Below are 18,631 nucleotides of genomic sequence, written 5' to 3' on the forward strand. Positions count from 1 at the left end.
TTTTGCTCTTCTACAGTGCCCTGTTTTGGGTGGCACAGTCTGATCTCCTTCAAAACATAAAAAAAGTGTCTACCTAGAGATTGCAGCTTTTAATATTGTCCCTCTTAACAGGCCCTCTGGGGCCATCCTCGGACATAGCCCCCTGCCCACATCCTCTGCCTGCCTCATGTTTGTGGAAAAACTTTAGCCTCCTAGGCCTGTCCATCTGTCAGTCCCCACCTGTCCAAACGCTTTCTTAGCAGCCCCTGCCACGGGGAGCCGTCGCGCCAGCCACACGCGGGTCTGCGGGCTGCCTTCCTGTCACAGCACGTGAGGGCAGTGCTATCTAATACTTATTGCGCTCAGCATCGGCCCCGCATGCACAGTTACTGGCTACTTATTAGTTACCGAGGCATGAATCTTAGACTGTTCCTTTGAAAAATGAAAATAGACATCAGATTCCCTACTGCTTCAGGTTTACTTCAGCACTTAGTTCTAGTTTTGCTACTCCAGGCTTAGGAAATAAACCCTTAACATGTTTGATTCACAGTCTCAAATGCTGCCATAGGCAAGAGCTTGGTGTTATTTTTCTTTAAAGAACACAACAACAGTCATACTAAAGATTCCTTCTGGATTTGCCCCTCTACTCCCACTGTTGCACTTGCTTCTGGTTACACTGACCAGCTCACAGGCTAGCCTGAGTCACTGAGCCTTCCTGAGCCTTAGTTTCTGTTTATAGGGATATGTGGCAGGCTGTAGCTTCCTGAATGGCCATGCTGTCTTTGGCCAGGTCCCATGGCCAAAGGTCCCTAGACCAACTAGTGGGTGATTTTGCCCCTCAGGAGACATGTGGCAATGTCTGGAGACATTTTTGGTTGTCACATCTTGAGGTTGGGGGTGCAAGTGGCATCTAAATGGTAGAGGCCAGAGGTACAACTAAATATCCTATAATGCACAAGTCCACACAACAAATTATTATCTGTCCCCAAATGTCAGTAGTGCCAGGTTGAAAACTCTCTTCTAGACCTAGTAATTCCTACAAGTCATTAGCCTGCAATTTAAATGCCACGTTCCCTAGGACACCTTGTCTAATGCCCTAAACCGAACATAAAGCTATCAAAACCTTTATCACTATATGCTACATTTTATAGTTATCCTTTACCCATTTTTCTCTTTAGGAGATAAGGAACTATTTCTTGTTGAGTGTTTTATGTATCTCTTGAGCTTAGCATGTATTGTAGAACAAAGGGATGGATGGATGGATGGCATAATCAGTTTGCTGGAGATGCCATAGCAAAGGACCACAGACTGGATGACTTACACAACAGAAATTTATTTTCTCAAAGTTTTTGAGGCTGGAAGTCGAAGATCAAGATGTCAGCAGGTTTAGTGTCTTCTGAGGCCTCTCTCCTTAGCTTGCAGACTGCTGAACTCTTCTTATTAGGACACCAGTCAGATTGGATTAAGGCCTACCCTAACCTTAAACTCATCGCCTCTTTTAATCACATCTTTAAAGGCCCTATGTCCAAATATAGTCACATCTTGAGGTTCTAGGGGTTAGGGCTTCCACATATGAATTTGGCAAGGGGGACACAATTTGGTCCTTCACAGACAGATTTTTATCATCTCTAACATTCTGCAGTTCAACTCCAACTTCTCAGTTGGAGAAGAACAATTCTCCTGATCCCTTCCCAATTCTGGCTTCTCTTTAACAATCTTGCTGCCTTCTACCTCCAAACCACTGAGGGCTGTGAGATGAAAATCGCTTGATGTAGCCTTGGTGCTAACAGCCTTACACAGGTGACCAAAGGCAGATAGCCGTGCATCCTTGGATCCTGCCTCCACCACTAGCAAGATGAGTGGTCATAGGCAATCTCAGTTCCTGCTCTGAAAAATGGGACCATGATTATATCAACCTCTTAGGACTGGTGCTGAGATTTATCAAGATAATGCATAAAATGTGCCTAACATAGCGCTTGGCACATAGTAAGTATTCAATAAATGTTAGCTTTAGTCGACCTTTTTTTTTTCTGGTATATTAGACTTTTTTTTTTTTTAGTCACAGTAAAGTTTTTCTTTCACCTTAGTAAAAACTTTGAATTTTGCAAGACAAAACATATTTTGCTCTCTAAGTCTTTCCTCTTAGTTGACATTACAGATAAATTGAGAAACCCCTTTGTCATCCAGTTTTTACTCACAGCTCCTACCCTGGTACCCTGTGTGCCACCAACTCTCACAAGCTAATGACAGGCTAATGGGAAAACGGGAGGAATGGAGACCTTCAGGACTCACATTTCCTGTCAATCTTATCATCTCCTTCTCACCCACCTTAGCATCCACCCTGCATTAAACGTATAGATTCTACTTCCTTAGTCTCCTGAAGATTTATCTTCCCCTACAGGCCTCCCTGTGCCTTCGCTGGGCCCTCACCACTTCTTATGTGGTACCTCTTTAGAGCCTGACTTCCCAGACCCTGGGTGATGTCCCTTCACACCTACCGCCTCTTCTGCTCTTAGTTTGATCTTGCCAACAGAAAATGCCTCCGTGGCTTCCTCTAGCTTTCAGGATGAACTTCTCAATCCACGAGGCCCATTCCAATTTGGCACTACTTCCTCCTCCAGCCTCCTCTCTCCAAGACCCTCCTCCTGAAGGGTCTGTGCTATTTCAGGCTTCTATGCCTTTCCACACGCTATACTCTCTACTTCAAATTCCCTTGCTTCACTATTCACAATGAAAATAGCCAGGACATGGAAGCAACCTAAGTGTCCAGCGACAGATGAATGGATAAAGAGGATGTGGCACATATATACAATGGAATATTACTCAGCCATAAAAAGAAACGAAATTGAGTTATTTGTAGTGAGGTGGATGGACCTAGCGTCTGTCATACAGAGTGAAGTAAGTCAGAAAGAGAAAGACAAATACCGTATGCTAACACATATATATGGAATCTAAAAAAAAATGGTTCTGAAGAACCTAGGGGCAAGACAAGAATAAAGACGCAGACGCAGGGAATGGACTTGAGGACACAGGGAGGGGGAAGGGTAAGCTGGGACGAAGTGAGAGAGTGGCATGGACATATATACACTAACAAATGTAAAATGGATAGCTAGTGGGAAGCAGCCGCATAGCACAGGGAGGTCAGCTGGGTGCTTTGTGACCACCTAGAGGGGTGGGATTGGGAGGGAGGGAGGGAGATGCAAGAGGGAGGGGATATGGGGATATATGTGTATGTATAGCCGATTCACTTTGTTATAAAGCAGAAACTAACACACCATTGTAAAGCAATTATACTCCAATAAAGATGTTAAAAAAAAATCCCTTGCTTCCATCTTTCACCCAACCAACTCCTACTTGCTTTTCAAACATCCACCTCTTCCAGGAAACCTTCTTTACTCCCTAGGCTTCAACTGTAGCTTTCATTTATTCAGGGAAATTTGCATGCAGTGAAATGCACAGATCTTAAATGTATAATTCAAGGAGTTTTAATAAACTTATACACATCCATGTAACCTCTATTGCAATCAAGATATAGACAATTCCCTTCTTCTCTTTCCCAGTCCATCTCTACCCGGCCCTTCCCCCCCACCCCCCAATTAGGCAACTATCCTAATTTCTATCACCACAGATTAGTGTTGCCTGTTTTTGAACTTCATATAAGTGGAATCGTATGGTAAATACTTGTTTGTCCATATATGCATTAGTCTATTTTTAGACTCTAGTCTGTTCCTTTCATCTATTTGTCTATCTTTATGCTACTATCATACTGTCTTAATTATTGTAACTTTATGTAATTCTTGAATTCAGATTATATGAGATTCAACTTTGTTCTTCAAGAATATTTTGGCTAAACTAGGCATTTTGCATTTCCATATGAATTTTAGAATCGACTTGCAACTTCTACCAAACAAATGTCTGTTGGGATTGTGAATATAATTGTAATTGCATTGAACGTATAGATCAATTTTGAGGAAAAATGACCCTAAACAATATTCAGTCTTCCAATCCAGGAACATAATATAGTTCTCCAATTACTGAGATCTTAAATTTCTCTCAACAGTGTTTTGTAGTTTCTAGTTTAGAGGTTTTGCATGTCTTTTATTAAATATGTTGCTAAGCATTTTATAATTTTGATACGATTATGAATGAGATTTAAAACTTTTCATTTCCCAGTTTTTGCTGCTGGTATATATAGAATTGATTTTGTATATTGACCTTGTATATTGAGACCTTGATAAATTTACTTATTAGCTCTAGCAGATTTTTTTATATTCCATGGGATTTTCTATGCAATCAATCATGTCAATCTGTAAATAGAAACAGTTTTGCTTTTCCTTTCCAATGTTTATACTTCTTGTTGTCTTTTGTTGCCTCATTACACGTGTTTGGGTTTCTAAAACAGCTTTGAATAAAAGTGAGAGTAGATATCCTTACCTTGCTCCTGGTCTGAAATCTAAAGAGTTTAATAGTTCACCGTTAAGTTTATTGTTAGCAGTATGTTTTTAAAACTGCCCTTTATCAGAAAAAGGAAGTTTTCTTCTATTTCAGTTTGCAGAGTTTTTTTGTTGTTTTTAAATCAGGAAAAGTGTTAAATTTTATCAAATGCTTTTTATGCATCTATTGAAATGATAATTTGCTTTTTCTCCTTTATTGATATGGTGAATTATATTGATTGATATTTGAATGTTAAACAATTCTTGTATTCTTTGCATGAAATATAGTTGGTCATAGTCTAATGAATATATATATTGCTGGATAAAATGCCAATTTTAAGGTATTTTTTACATTTATGTTTATGAAGAATATTGGCCTGTGATTTTATTTTCTCAAAATATTTCTCTCAGGTCTTGGTATCAGGATTATGCAGAACTCATAAAATGAGTTTGGAAGTATTCTTTCATCTTCTGTTTTCTGAAAGAGTTTTATAAACTTGATATAACTTCTATAAATGATTGATTGAATTCACTAGGGAACTATCTGGGCCTGGAGTGTTCCTTATGAGACATTTTTTGTTTTATTATGAATTCTATTTCATTAATAGATGTAGACCTTTTCAATATTCTATGTCTTTTTGTGTCCATTTTGATAAATTTATCTTTTAAGGAATTTTTCCATTTCATCTCATTTTAAAAAACTTATTGATATAAAATTTTTTAAATAATATTTACTTGCTATCATAATGTCTGTAGAGTCTACAGTGATATCTCCTCTTTTATTCATATTGGCTATCTGTACTTTCTTTTCTGTTCATCAGTCTTGCTAGGGATTTGGCAATTTTATTGCTCTTTCCAAGGAACAAATTTTTGGCTTTTCTTGTTTTTTTCTATTTGTCTAAGGTCAATATACGAAATCAATTCTATATATACTAGCAGCAAAAACTGGGAAATGATAGGTGCTAGTGTTTCATGCAAAATAAATCCAAAGTAAGTAGAAGGAAGAAAATAATACTTACTGCTTACTTTGTATTATTATTATTAATTCAAAATATTTTCTGATATCTCTTGTGATTTCTTCTTTGATTCATGGGTTATTTAGAAGTCTGTTTCTTAATTTCCAAATATTTGGGACTTATCTAGATATCTTAGTAGTAATAACTTCTAATTTAATTTCATTGTGGTAAAATATATATATATATACTCTAAGGTTGTGAGATTTACTTCTTATGAAATTTATTGAGATTTATTTTGAGGCTGAGGATGTGCCTTATCTTGGTGACTGTTTCATACATACTTAAAAAGAATATGTACTTTGAAGATGTTGGATGTATGTTACATAAATAGCAGTTAGATCAAGTTGGTTGATAGTGTTGTTCAGATCTTCTATATACTCAGTGTTCTGTCAATTACTGAGAGAGGTGTGTTAAAATCTCCACTTATAACTGTGGATTTGTCTATTTGTCCCTTTAGTTTTGTCAGTATTTGCTTCGTCTGTTTTGAAGCTCTATATTAAATGAATACACATTTCTTTTTTGTTTCTTGATGTAATTATTTAATGACACAGGAAAATAACATGTTATGAAACAAGCTGGTTACAAATAGTGGTTAAAGGATGACTTACTTCACTTTTGATAAAAACAATTTAAAAGTATGTATACAAAACATTGGAAGGTTATATATAAAAATATTGACAGTAGATGAATACACATTTCTGACTCTTATGTCTTCTTGATGAAGTGATCTTTTTATTATTATAAAATGTTCATCTCTTTCACTGGTAATATTTCTTGTTTTAAAATCTATTTTGTTTGACGTTAACATAGACACAACTGCTTCTTATACATACTTATTGTTTTTGTCATATATCTTTTTCCATTCCTTTACTTTGAACCTGTTTTTACATTTACAGTATGTCTCTTGTAGAAAGCATATAGTTGTGTCTTTTTTTTTTTTTTTTTTGTGGTACACGGGCCTCTCACTGTTGTGGCCTCTCCCGTTGCGGAGCACAGGCTCCAGATACGCAGGCTCAGCAGTCATGGCTCATGGGCCCAGCCGCTCCGTGGCATGTGGGATCCTCCCGGACCGGGGCACAAACCCGTGTCCCCTGCATTGGCAGGCAGACTCCCAACCACTGAGCCACCAGGGAAGCCCGTGTCTTATTTTTTAATGCAGTCTAACAGTCTGCTTTAAAATAGGGGGTTTAGTCCATTTTCATTTAGTGTAATTAGTTATATATTGGCGGATTTAAGCTTAGTGTTTTCCTGTGTGTTTTCTCTTTGTCCCATCTGTTTTTTATTCTTGCGTTCCTTCTTTCCAAGCTTTTCTTAGGTTAATTAAATATTTTTACTATTCCATTTTAATTCTCCTAATTTTAGCTATTTTTTCATCCTTTTTAGTTGCGACTAAGATTACAATATGCATCCTCAATTTACCATAGTCTGTGTAGAGTTGATACTGTATTAAATTTAAGAACCCTGAAACAATGTAATTCAATTTACCACTATACCATCTTGTGTGCTGTTGTTGTCATATATTTTTAATAATCTCCATAATAAGATGTTATAATTTTTGACATTAAACGGGTATTTGTCTTAAATAAATTACAAGAAGGAAAAAATATACTATTTTATATTTTCTCACACATCTGCCATTTCCAATGGTCTTTATTCCTTCCTGTATATCTGAGTTTCCATCTGCTATCCTTTCCTTTAGTTTGAAGAATTTCTTTTAATATTTCTTATAGGACTTCTATAATCTTTTGTTTATTTGGGAATGTCTCTTTTGCCTTAATTTTTGATAAAACATGAAAAACCACTATTTATAGTTTGCTGAAAATCAAAAGCAGGCAAAAAGTGAAGAGATTTGACTCTTGAAAGGAGGAAACTACACTGAGTGAGAGCTACATTTATATGACCTGTACCTTGAGGGCTCCTTCAATCCATAGGTGTGGTATAACCAGAACTCAATAAGGAGGCTTCAGTCTATTGATCTGAGTTGTCAGAAGACATAGTTGAGGGTGTTAGAGTAGGTGGGAATTGAGGGAGGGAAGTCCAAAAACGGGGGCGCCACAGGTAGGACTCCTCTAAGTTGGCACAGAAACTGCCTCAAATCTTTGGACGGCTTCAGAGATACCCACTGGGCTCCTTGAAGTCTCCTCTGTGCAGGCACAGTTCAGGGGCCTTCCAAGGCTTTGAGACAGTTTGTCTATGGGAGGGTCGTTCTAATAAAAACTACTCTGCCATTCCCAGAACCAGAGCTTCCCCATTGTACTTTGAACATTCACCTATCACAAAATGTGTCATCTTGTACTATAATTGTGAATTTAATTATATGCATCTCCCACGATACTTTAAACTCTGTAGGGTATGATGTACTTATTCAGGTACCTTTAATGTCTAGTACAGTGTCTGGCATGTGGTGCTCAATAAATGTTAATTGAGTAAATAAATCTAATAAAACTAGCAAGTTTGACAACCAGGGTGAGAGGGCCTGCCTCTTTAGCAGTTCTCATGTGGAACATTGGTTTTCTCAGGCCAGTCATTTGAAGAGTGTTCTGAGGATTACAGGAGAAAAGTATCCTCCTCTTTTCTCTAGCCTTGATGATTTTACCGTTAATTTATAGTGATGTCAATAATAAAAACCAGTCCTTTGACAATTAGTCACAGATTATGGATTAACATAGTAAATAGGAAGTAATGATACATTATTTCTTATTTTATTTTATTTTTAAATGATTAGATGAAACATCTGACTTGAAACAGCAGATGTGGTGGCCTCACACTTGCAGGAAAGAATAAGGAGAAATAATATCCAGCCCAGCCCAAATGGATTTCCTGGCTGTATGGAGAAGCAGTGGATTCCAGATCAGAAAAAGTGGAAGGTATGACCCCAGATTCTATTTGCTGTAATATGGTGCTGACCAGTGTTCGGTGCTGACCTGATTATTGAGGGAAATAAACAGCACAAATAACTGTGGGATCTCAGAACCTTTTACTCAGTGTAACTCTTCTATATGGTTATGGTCCCTTCTGCTATTTACCTGGTGATGTAGCCTTTACTACAAGGTGTGTGTGGGTTGGGAGCTGGGGACAGACTCCACACAGGGCTCTGTGTCCTGCAAGGAGCCATCCTTCTGTCAAGAGCTAATGCTGACTGGTAGCCATCATAAACTGACCAGGCTCGTTTTTCAAAGGTAGGAGAAGGGGATTCTACATTTTTGTTTTCCACAGATGGTTAGACAGAGAGTGTACTGTCAGAGGGAGTTTCACACCTCAGAGGGAGTTTCACACCTCAATTTTATTTTATTTTATTTTTTATTTTATGTTTTTTTGCGGTACGCGGGCCTCTCCCTGTTGCGGCCTCTCCCGTTGCGGAGCACAGGCTCCAGACGCACAGGCTCAGCGGCCACAGCTCACGGGCCCAGCCACTCTGCGGCACGTGGGATCTTCCCAGACCGGGGCACGAACCCGCGTCCCCTGCATCGGCAGGCGGACTCTCAACCACTGCGCCACCAGGGAAGCCCCCTCAATTTTATTTAACTAGGGGCCTGGTGAAGATCAGGATACTATCTTTCTTTTATGAAGGTTATGTTCAAGGTAATTTAAAGTGTTGGGATTGAGGAGTCTATTAATTTAAGGCTCTTCTTCTAATAAGTGACAAAAATACAACTGAAACTAGTTTCAATATAAAAGGGGGTTCAGTGGCTTACATAAATTAGTTTTCATGGTGAACCTTCAGACACAGTGTATCTCTCTCTGTTTCACTCTGCTTCTCTCTGTGCTCAGAAGGCACTCCCCAAAGAGTGGCAAAGATGACTACTGGCAGCTCCAGCCTAAATCCCATCAGCTCAACAACCCCAGTAGGAAGAGAACATTTCTCTCTAAATAATTACAACAAAAGTCACAGGGAGGCTTCTCCATGCTCTGGCTTGTGTTATGTTCCCACCCATGGGGCTGGGGAGGAGGTGAGACCAGCCCCACTTGACCGCAAGGACTGAGGGTTGGTCAAGCAAGGATTCCCAAAGAGAAAGAAGGGTTCCAGTGCCAGAGGAAGGAAAAGAGATGCAGGGCAGACAAAACAAAGGGTTGGGGTTCTTTGATGGTTGGCTTGTTGCTCCCCAACCAGGGAGAAGAAAGTTTCAGCATTAAAAGTAGAAGCAACAGAGGCCAGAATGTCTGAGCCTTTACTGGGCTAGACCTGATGAGGAGAGCCGAAGCAGGAGACGAGAAAAGGTAAATAACACAGAATCAGTTAGAGCACTGAGACTCTATTGGGGAGGGCTATATTACACAGAAAATAATGGTAAACTTTCGGAAGGAGAAGGCAAGACCAGAGGCAGCTGGAAAAGATGATTTAACTGATGTGTTTAATTAACGTCCTGCAACCTCAAATCTTTCTTCTGTGGCAACTACTCAGAACACTTTTTGACCTATTAGGAAACTGTGAATTAAAATACAGTTCAATGAGGCCAAGTTTGTGGAAAAGAGGTTCCCTGGTGAGCTATTCGTCTGGGAAAAATCCCTCAAGCAGCAGGAGGTGAATGGGAATTCAGCACAAGCTAATTGTCACTAGTGGCAGAATAAGTCTGAAAAAAAGCTTCTGCGTTGTCAAATGTGTACACATTTTACAAGGCACTTTTCTGTGCCTTGTTTTATTCTACCTCTATGAGCAGCCTTTGATGTCAAAAGTGCTGGAATGATTACAACTATTTCACAGGTGAGGAAATCTGCAGTGTGTTTCTGGCTTCATCCTAAATGAGGGAAAGAGGATAGCAGTGTCCTGGTTAAAGGACCCCTAAAGAGGACCCCAGCTAGATTAAGGTCACTTTCCCAGGAGCCAGTGGCCGGGCATTCTGTCTGTTTAAGGATGCTGGGAGCTCTTCTCTCGGCTGCTCCTATATAAGCAGGGCAGCGGCTAACGGTACCAGAGCAGGTTTCAATCACTCCTGTTCTTGTTCACACTGAGATCTGTAGGTCCAAGGAGAAATGGTCTTCCTGGTCCTGAAGCTCCTTTTAGAAATGATCTCAATAGTGAAAATCTTTGTAAAGTCCAGGACTGGAAGAGAAAATGAGAAATGTTTCAGAGTTTCAGAGAAAATGTTTCAGAAAATGTTCAGAGAAAATGTTTCAGAAAATGTTCAGAGAAAATGTTTCAGAGTTTCAACCATTTGCTTTTGTGTGGGGTGGGGTGACAGGTCCTGATGGTTTAGAATTTGGGTGTCTTGTATGTAATTGCATCGTTTCGATAGGTGGCAGCATGCCCTCTCCTTTAAAAGGCTGTCTTTTTAAAAGGGCATATTCAGTGAAAAGCTCTATCAGGAAATGAAGAGGTGCTAATGGTAATAAAAGCAAATAGAAAATGTTCCCTGTGACCCACCATGAACACATTGCTCGTGGTCACAACTAAAGTCATTGATTCAGACTTTGATCGACCAGTAATAACTCCAGACCAAAAGTTGTATCATGACACTTCTACTTCAAATTCTGGTACAGTTTAGTTCTTTCCTCATCAGGGATGTAGCATCTTGGGAAAGCTTTGCCAGATGACATTGAACTCTTTCCCACTCACCATGTTGTGAATGATCACACCTACCCGTCTCCACCATTCTGAGTGACCAGCTCCAATCTCTTCTCTCTTTTCAGGATTGCTTTCTCCGTCAACAGATATAAATGTTTTAATTCCACTCACAATGGCATTTCTCCCAAGGGACCATCCAAGGCATGGTTGATTTCAACTGAGGCAGAAAAGAAAGGGAGAGGCTTACTAGAAGCTTGAAATGCACAAACTGCCTTACATTCTAAGAATAAAACTATCCTTATCAGGAAAAAATCTATTCCGTTTGTGGCAGGGAGTGATGGCCGCCCTGGGGCAGGGGTAGTTTAGTAAGGAGGGGTAGCAGGTCCTCCTGGGATGGAGGACTTGTGAGTGCCCATTAGCAGTGTCATATTCTTGAATTTGAGAGGCGACTCTTTGCGCTACACATCCGTTTATCTCCAAAATTGGGCTTTTGAGAATTAAGTTGTGCCCCCCATGAAAAGGAGATAACCTATATAAAATATATATAATAAATATGTATATAATTATATATAACTACATTTGAACAAATAGATCCTGAAACTACCTCGTTTTGATAATAAAATTAATCTTTGCCCTAAGCCTTCTTCTTATTTAAAAAATAAACTTTTAAAAGAAAAAAAAATCACTCTTACTGTAGTAGACACAGTTGGTGCCCGCCCAGCTCTCCATGGATGCTTTGCATCAACTCTGTGTGTCCATCCTATCTGTGCCCTTTGATGACCTGGCAACTCAGAGGATGGCGCTTGGGCACTGGAGCAGCCTCACCTGTATCCTGAAGCTCCACAGACATAACGCGTGGTTGCAAAAGTACAAAAACGCAGCCACTTGCATTCCAGGCAGAACTAACAACTCTGAGGTGTAATTTATGCTCCAGGGAACCCTGCAGGATTAAGTTGAATCTGGGGCTTCCCCTGAATTTATACCCAGGCCTGAATTTCCCCATCCCAATCCTGCTTTCCCCACTCCCTTCCTGGTTTTTCTCGCATTTCCTTGGTAAACCACTTGCACTGGAATCCTTGACTCAGGTTCTACTTTTAGGAAAACCTGATAAAGGATACTTACTGCTTTTTCTTGTCTCTCTCTCTTCCTCTCTTTCTCTGTCTCTGTGTCAGTCTCTCTCTGTCTGTCGCACGCGGGTATTCTTTCTTTTTTCTTTTGTAAGTTAGATTTGGGGGTTTTCTTTCTTTCTTTTTTGAAAATTTATTTATTTATTTATTTATTTATTTATTTATGGCTGTGTTGGGTCTTCGTTGCTGTGCACTGGCTTTCCTTAGTTGCGGTGAGCGGGGGCTACTCTTCGTTGGGGTGCACGGGCTTCTCATTGTCGTGGCTTCTCTTGTTGCGGAGCACGGGCTCTAGGCGCACGGGCTTCAGTAGTTGAGGCACATGGTCTCAGTAGTTGTGGCTCGCGGGCTCTAGAGCTCAGGCTCAGTAGTTGTGGCGCACAGGCTTATTTGCTCCGCGGCATGTGGGATCTTCCCAGACCAGGGCTCGAACCTGTGTCCCTTGCATTGGCAGGCAGATTCTTAACCACTGCACCACCAGGGAAGTCTGGATTGGGGGATTTTCTTGAATTAAGTTTATAGGGGAAAATCACACAGCAACTAAACCTTTCTCCTCCAAATCCACCATCTCTCAGCCTAATGGGAAGATGGTAACATGCTCAGAGCTAGTTTAAAAAGATAATTTTAAAGATGTTATTTGTAATTGAGGTACCACAACCTAGAATCTTCCTTTGTAGCAATTGCTAGGTTTTTCCTTCACTCTCCTCTCTATTTAAAATTGACTCTCGTCTGCCTCATACATGCCCCGCCCACCTCTCCATAGCTGCTTTCTCTGCTTGTGTTTCTCCATAGTACTTTACCACCTCATTCAAATGAGTAAAGGAAGACTAAAGAAAATGAGAGAAATAAAATAATTTGTAACATGCAAGGAAGCCTTCTTGAAAAGAATAACATTTCATTATGAATGGGAAGGTAGAAACAGACATCTTTAGGGATTCATAAGTGGGTATATGGATGCCTTGAATTTTCTATTTCTGTAAAGGGAGAAGAGATATCATATGGAAGAGTTTCAGTTGTGTGACTGGAAATCATCAAGATGTTTTATCTACCAGCAAAAGAACTGTAAACAATAAAACCCCACGAGTTTTCTTTAGAAAAATATTTTTGCTAAAATTTTAATGGTAGGTGGAATGTGTCCATTTTTATATTCCAAATTTTGGATTGCTGAAGGCCAATTTCAAAAATAAAGAAGAGGTGTGGGTATATCTGATAAGAGGATCAGGGGAGATTTGCAGAAAATGTATGATACCCAAAAATCAGGGAGAAGCTATAAAGGAAAAAAACCATTAGTACACTACTAGCCTAATAAAGAGAAAGCAAACTGTGCATTGGGAATTAAAACCCAGTGGGAGAACTCCAGTGCCAACCATCACAGAACCCACCAATTCTTTCCACAAATATTTAATGAGTTCCTTCCATGTTCAAGGCATCGTTCTAGGTGCCAGATATATAGTAGTGAACAAAACAGACTAAATCTCTGTAGCATTGAGCTTACATTCTAGTGGGAGAGAGAGACAGTCAGCAGAAATTATTAAAATATATATGTCCAGAGTGGTAAATGCTATGGAGAAAAATAAAGCAGGGGTGTTTGGGGTGGGGGGTTGCAATTTAAAATACAGTAGTAGCCAGAGACAACCTGGTAGAGAAGATGACAGCTGAACATGGTAAGGAAGAAGGTGAGGCAATGGACCAGATGGACATTTGGTGGAAGAGCATGCCAAAGGAAGAAACAGAAAGTGCAGATGGCATAGGTAGGAGTGTGCCCGGAGTGTTGGAAAAAGGAGAATGCCAGTGTGGCTGGAGTTGAGTAAGAAGAGTGAAAATGAGGTTAGAGAGATGAGGGGTAGAGGGGACATGACCATGTAGCCCCTGTTGTAGGACTCAGGCTTTACCATGAATGAGGTAGGAGCCATTGGAAGGTTTTGAGCTGAAGGATGCCACATTGTGTTTAGTTTTTTTTAAAGGATTATTCTGGTTGCTCTATTGCAAATAGATTTTGATGAGGGGCAGGGACCAAAGCAGGAAAACTATTTAAGAAGGTATTACCACATCTGGGTGAGAGATTGCAGTGGCCTCAATAAAGTGGGAGCTGGAGATGGTGACAAGTAGTTGGATTATAGAGGTATTTTGAAAACAGCTGTCCATTATCACTGACTTTGGTGATAATTAAATTCAACGTGAAAGAGAAAGAGAAATGTCAAGGAAAATTTCAATGCATAATCGTGTATTTGTGTTTAGTTCAATTCAATTACATAAACATTTGTTTTCTACTATAGGTTATCTAGCACATATGAGGCACTGTGCTAGTGAAATGCAGTTCCTTCTGCCAAAGAGCTTATATTCTGGAAAGGGAAACAGACATATAAATCAATAAATTTGTGTACACCACACTAAGTCTAATAAACTATACTCAATTTCTGAAAGTGGGGAGAGATTAACACTGTCACAGAGATAGAGTAAGACAATGATGGAAGTCCTTCTAAAGGAAGTGATGCCTATGTTGAATATTGATGGACACATGAGGGGTTTTCCAGGTGCTAAAGAGGGGGTGGAGAAGTAATATTCCAGGGAGAGGTCACTGCAAGTACAAAGACACAGAGGAATAAAACAAATGTGGTGTGCCTAGGGAAATAGAAATAAATTGGATTGGCTGGAATGCGAAGTTCAAGGTGAAGAGAGGCTGAGAGCTGAGGAGAGCAGATGATAAGGATTTTATATACCCTGCTTCATGCCTGGGCTATCCAAAGGAGAGCCAGTGAAAAGTTTTAAATAAGGGAGAGTTGTGATCAGATTCAAGTTTTGTAAAATATCACTCTGGTGGCCATGCAGAGATGATTGGAAAGAGGAGCAGGCAAGAGGCTAGAAACCCAACAAAAGTTATTGCAACCATTGCTGAAAACCTGAATTAAGGCAATGGCAGAGGGAATAGAAAGGAAAGGTTGGACTTAAGAATTAGAAATAGCAAAGCCCAGTGGCAAATTGGTTATGGTGTATGAGAGAGAAAGCAGAGTCTTGGAGGCTGGCAGATGCGTTCACATCAGTTAAGATTAGAGGACACTGGGCTTCCCTGGTGGCGCAGTGGTTGAGAGTCCGCCTGCCAATGCAGGGGACGCGGGTTCGTGCCCCGGTCCGGGAAGATCCCACATGCCGCGGAGCGGCTGCGCCTGTGAGCCATGGCCGCTGAGCCTGCGCGTCCGGAGCCTGTGCTCCGCGACGGGAGAGGCCACAGCGGTGAGAGGCCCGTGTACCGCTAAAAAAAAAAAAAAAAAAAAAAAGATTAGAGGACACTGCTATTGTAGCATTATTTATAATAGCCAAGATATGGAAGCAACCTAAGTGCCTATCAACAGATGAATGAAGAAAATATGGTACATATATACAATGAAATACTACTCAGCCATAAAAAAAGATGGAATCTTTTTTTGCAACAGTCTGGGTGGACCTTGAGGGTATTATGCTAAGTGAAATAAGTCAGAGAGAGAAAGAAAAATACCATATGATTTCACTCAGATGTGGAATATAAAAAACAGACAAACAAGCAAACCAAAGCCAAAATAAATGAGCAAATGAAACCAAACACAAACAAACACATAGATACAGAGACAAGAGTAGTGGTTACTAGAGGGGAAAGGGCAGGATGGTGAGGCCGAAATGGATAAATGGGATCAACTGTATGGTGACAGATGGAAACTAAATTTTTGGTGGTGGGCATACTGCAGGGTATACAGAAGCAGAAATATATTATTGTACACATGAACCTTATATAATGTTATAAACCAATGTTACCTCAATAAAAATAAATCAAAAAAAGAAAAATTTAAAAAATAGAAATGATAAACAAAGATCAGGGAAAGCTTTAAAACAAAGAAGGTCGTGGAAGTTGGGGAAAGTGATGTGATCAATTTTGGCATGTGAGATAAAGGTGAAGCACCTGGAGGATAAAGATGGAAATCTCCCATTTGGGCCTGGAAATTAGCAGAGGGGAATAATTTAGGGGTCAGTGACATGTATAGGGATATTTTAAACAACAGGAACTTTTTTGACTGTTGAGGGAAAAGGTTTAAAGTAAAAAGGTGGCTAAGGATAGAATCCTCAAGAACATCAGCGTCTAAGGGGAGACACAGGAAAGCAAACCGACAACTGACACTGAGAATATATGGTCAGAGATGTAAGACAAGTAGCAGGATAAAGAGTAGCCTCCAAAATCAAAGAGGGAAAAGAGATGGTGTAATCAAAAGTAACAGAGGTCATAATAAGATCAAGTAAGATAAGGATTTAGACACATTTGTGAGTTGTGTGAGTTGGGGGTCATTGTTGATCAGAGAGAGGACAATTTTAATGATACAGTGATAGGGTGTGGGATGGGTAGAAATCAGATTATAGTGGCTTGAAGTGGATAGAAGGTGAGGGAGTACAGACACGTTTATAGATTACTCTTCCAGTGAGCTTGACTTAGCCTGAATACCCAAACCCTCCCTCTTCCACATGAGGTGAGGCCATGCCCACACTAACCTGTGGACTAGAGTAGATGGAGGTAGATGATGAAAACAGGTGAGTGTTGAGAGCTGAGAGTGAAGTGGGGAAGTGACTCCAGTAAGCCAGATAAGGGAGTTTGAAAGGGTCCCCAAAAGGTAAGGGGCCAGGGCCAGTGTCTAAAGCTGGATTAGGGGAGCAAGACAGACATCTAGGTAGGGAGTTTGTAGGCAGGTCCTCAAGAAGAATGAGACTGTGTGTGCCACTGGGTCTGCAGTTCAAGGGATTGATCAGGGCTCCAGGCTCAGTGGGGAAGGAGGGAAACTAACAAACTGAGAGAATGGGAAGGGTGAAGGCCTAGTTGTCATGGCAAAGTCTCAGGGCAGATGTAGTAGAAGGAGGGCAGTTTGAGAGCAAAGAGACTAATAGGTGATGGTTTCTTATATATGAAGATTTCAGACAGAGAATGGTTCCAGGTGCCATAGTCTGGTGCACAGCCATGGGGGTGGTCAGATGACGGGGTGAAAAATGCAGGCGTTTGAAACTGAGGTACTCAAGGTTCTGGGAAGCTACAGTGTTGGTGGAATCCTCCTCAAGGTCACTGAAGTCACCCAGGATGATGGCAGAAATTGGATTCATGGAAAAGAACATGCCTAAGTCCTCAATGAACATAGAGGAGTGTCCAGGAGATGACAATCATCAAAAAAAAAAGTAAGGGGACAGCAAAGCTAGATGGGATAAACTTCAAAGCAGGAATGAGTTTTACACAAGAGTGTGCATGTAATAGACATTGGGAAGAATATCTTCAACTGCTTTTGGACCTGCCATACATTTGGGAGGGCTGCAAAGGAAGTTGTGTCCTTGAGGTAGGGACAGGAAGTGGAAAGTTCCATTTCAGGGGAAATATGTAAGGAGAAAAGATTGTCTTTATCATATACATGTAAAAACGTTATGCTCTCAGAAACTAAGGATCATCTTTTACTTTCTACTAAGACTGTTAAATTATAGGTTTCCAGAGAATCACAAAAGACAGTTGTACTGACTGGGTAGTATTTAATATGACCAGGTCTTAAATAAGAAGCCATGAACATAAACATTTAAAACCAAATATATAATAAATAATCATTAAGTTATAAAGTACATAGTTCATATTAAAACTAAATTCTCAGATGCAAATGTAAATATAACAGAGCAATAATATAGAATAATAATGCTACAATTTTGTGTCCAAAGAAGACACTTTCAGCTAAAATGCTAAAAATAATGATTAATTTTCCCTGAACTACCATGACTGAAAGAAACCTTTCTTTCTTTCTCTCCTCCTTCCTTCCTTGCTTTCTTTTCTTTTCCCTCTTTCTTTCTTTCCCTTTCTTTCTTCCTTCCTTTCTTTCTTTCTTTTCTTTCTTTCTGTCTTTCTCTCTCTTTCTCTCTCTCTTTCTCCTTCTCTCTCTCTCTCTTTCTCTCTCTCTCTTTGTTTCTTTCCTTCTTTCCTTCCTTCCTTCCTTTCATTTTTTTTGGAACATTTCCCTTGTTCCTGCAGCAAGTGTTGCTACAAATGCTGTTGAAATAATGTTGAGTAAATGATCCAATTCAGTAGAAAGTTTTACTCAGAAGTATGGTCAGATGTTCCTGTAAGAGTGTCTAGGACTTTAGAGACTCATAGACACATAAAGCTCCAAAAAAGGCTGAATATTCCATAGAGATTAAGTCCAACCCTCATCCTACAGATAAAGAAATGGAAACCCAAAAAGTTTAAGCAAGTGACCACAACTTCACATCCAGTGAGATTTCAGGTCTCCTGTATCACCATCCATAGGTGAACAGCAGTGTTTATGGGTCAGCCTCAGATCTTCCAGAGGGCTGGCTAAGTCTTGAACACAGAGCAGTGAAGATGGAGCAGTTTGAATCTCACTTCTTCATCTTGTTTATTCTGATGCATTGCTTTCCTTGGGATATTGCCAGGATCATTACCCGAGTCTTTAAGCTCAGTTTAGTGAAGGCTCTTAGCCAACACCCTGTTAAGTTAATTTTACTTTTAAGGTAGAATCTCTGGTCAAAAGAATTAGAACAGAGATTTTTGACAGTAGACACACCAAAATAAAT

This window comes from Lagenorhynchus albirostris, chromosome 4, assembly GCF_949774975.1.
Source record: "Lagenorhynchus albirostris chromosome 4, mLagAlb1.1, whole genome shotgun sequence".
Taxonomy (NCBI): Eukaryota; Metazoa; Chordata; class Mammalia; order Artiodactyla; family Delphinidae; genus Lagenorhynchus; species Lagenorhynchus albirostris.